The sequence below is a fragment of the Myotis brandtii genome, unplaced genomic scaffold, assembly GCF_000412655.1.
Source record: "Myotis brandtii unplaced genomic scaffold, ASM41265v1 scaffold99, whole genome shotgun sequence".
NCBI classification, from domain to species: domain Eukaryota; kingdom Metazoa; phylum Chordata; class Mammalia; order Chiroptera; family Vespertilionidae; genus Myotis; species Myotis brandtii.
Genome location: NW_005372121.1, coordinates 2,803,006 through 2,805,770, shown reverse-complemented (window position 1 = coordinate 2,805,770; position 2,765 = coordinate 2,803,006).

Below are 2,765 nucleotides of genomic sequence, written 5' to 3'. Positions count from 1 at the left end.
CCAAGGAACTGACCCTTCCTTACAGCCCTCAGAAGAAATCAACCCTGCTGACACCTTGATCTCCACTGCCAGCCTCCAGAACTGTGGATGAATTTCTGTTGTTTAAGCCATTTGGTTTGTGATACTTTGTTATGGCAAAGCCCTCAGAGCACCAGGTATTGGAACATTTTAGTGATAATATCCGGGATTGAAGGGATGGTAGCTCCCATGATCACAATGAAGTTATGCCCCATAAATTGTATTCTCTGTCCAGGCCATGTGCTGGTGAATGCTAGAAAGAATGTTCTTTCTCCTAAAGCACAAGTGTTAATCCTATAAAACACTATATGCACAAACATTCATTCAACAAACACAGGCAACTACTCTATGCCAGCAACCTTTAAGGTTTAAAACATATGACAAGTGAAGTGGGATTAAACAGTCATCTTTTAAAAGTATTTTAGTGAACAGATCCACTGAAACTCATCTCCAGCATTGCTGTCAGACCAGTCCTCCAGAAGTAGGGTCAGGTGGAGAGGGGGACTTAGCACATCTGAGCATAAAACAAGGTTTCATTTGTTTCAACAACACTTTATGGTTCCTAAAATTTAATCAAAAGCACTCACCCCTACAAGATTTCTCTTTCTAGAGTGGAAATCCTATATGGCCTCTTTTTTGGGGCGTTTGCTTAGAGGTGAGATTGGAACAGAAATTCATTGGTCCATTTAACCTAATTTTGGTGGATTCCACTAGAGCATTTGAAATTCTTGTTTTTGAGAAACATTTTCTCTGATGTGTGCTTTAGGAATACAAAGGAGGATTGTGGTTGGACATTAGCCTTTTTTAAAAAAAAAACAACAACACCTTTTTATTATAGATAATTTCAAACATATGCTAAAGGAGACAGACTAGAACAGTAAACCTGAATGTACTGATTATGTAGCTATTATAATCACAAACTCAAGCCTACTCTTGTTTCATTTTTGCCTTCTTTGTCTCCTTCCCCACACTGGAATATATAAAGCAAATGCCAGCTTGATGCCATCTCATCCACAGATATTTCATATGTATCTTTAAAATAAAAAGAGCTTTTGAAGAATTACCATGAAACTATGACCACACCACCGAAAACAATGACCATTCTAAATGTCATCTATTGTCTGGTTAGTGTCCAAGTTTTCCTGATTGTCTCATAGTTTGTTTTTCTTAAATTTGCTTGAATAAGAATCCAAAAAACATTCACATGTTACATTTGGTTTATGTGCCTCAAGTTTCTGTAGAGCAAGCATGTCAAACTCAAAGGCTAACACAGGCCAAATAAACAAGGCATGTGGCCCATGGGCGGCGAGTTTGACATGCTTGCTATAAAGCTATAGCAATAACCCTTCTCTTTCTTGTTCCTTGAAATATATTTGTTTAAGAAAACAGGTTATCTTTCCCATCACATAACCCACAGTCCTGTTTTGCTTATTGCATTCCCCTGGTGCCTCCGTATTTCCTAAATATTAGATTTAGTTGCTCAATCTGACTCAGGTTTAATATTTTGGCAGGACCCCTTGGGTATTTTTTAAATCCTCACCTGATGATATATTTTTGTGCTTTGTGTTTTTTAGTGTTTTTTTTTTTTTATTTTAGAAAGAGAGAGAGAAAAACATTAATGCACTCACACTGGTAGCCTGGGTATGTGCCCTGACCAGAAATCAAACTGGCCACCTTTTGGTATATGGGAACGTGCTCCAACGGAGTCATGCTGGCCAGGGCTTGCCAGGGTCATTTTATATAAAGATGGTGTTGGATTTTCCACCAAGAGACTTACCATGTTCATTTCTCTCTCTTCCTCTGATATTAGTTATTGATGGTCACAGCCTAGGTATTATTTCACTTGAGATTTGCCAAATAATGATATTCAAATTCCATTATTCCTTAAGAGTGAGGGTACAGCTCACATAGGAAAGGCAGGTCCAATGCATGATTCATTTAAGAATAATTGGCTTGCTGACATCCTCCAACCGTGACCAATGAGTTGATTTTTAAAGGATCGTTATGAAGTCATGACATTTTAATTTATTTCACATGTTTTGATCCATGGCTTGTATTAATGCTCCAATTGTCCCATCATTGGCCATTTTGGAGCTGTTGCAAGTTGGTTCTTGAGTCTTGGATGTAAACTCTGAAACTGCCTTTGGGAAAAGGTCACAGAGACCCTTTCCAGAACTTTGGTGTCCAAACCTTTCAGTTGTGAACGCCCATAGAGAATATCTTTAAGCATGACTCCCCTCTGTAGGCTCATTTATAAATTATACACATGAACAATTATTTAATAGACTGTCCTATATAATAAAAGCCGAATATGCAAATTATCCCCTCAGGCAGTCGTTGGACAGGGAGATCGACCTAGAGACCGGGAGTTCAACCACTCGCTATGATGTGCGCTGACTACCAGGGGGCGGCATGGAAAATGGCGGGTGTCGGCGACGTGGCGCCGGCAGCGGGCAGCAGTGGGGATGGTGGAGCAGGTGAGGGGGCGGCGCCAGGCCATGGCGGGGTGCCAGGCGGGGTTGCAGGGCTGCAAGTCTAGGGGCAGGAGCTGGGGCTGTGATCCTGGGGGCGCGAGCTGGGGCTCGTGCTGCTGGCCCTGATGGGCCCTGACAAGAGTGAGACTGTGACGAGATGGTGGAGAAGATGAGCGGGCAGTGCCAGGGCAAGGCAGGTGCGAGCGGGGGCCGATCGCCCAGCCGATCGCACCACAGTGGCTGCTGGGGGTGGGGGGGTGCCCCAATCGATTG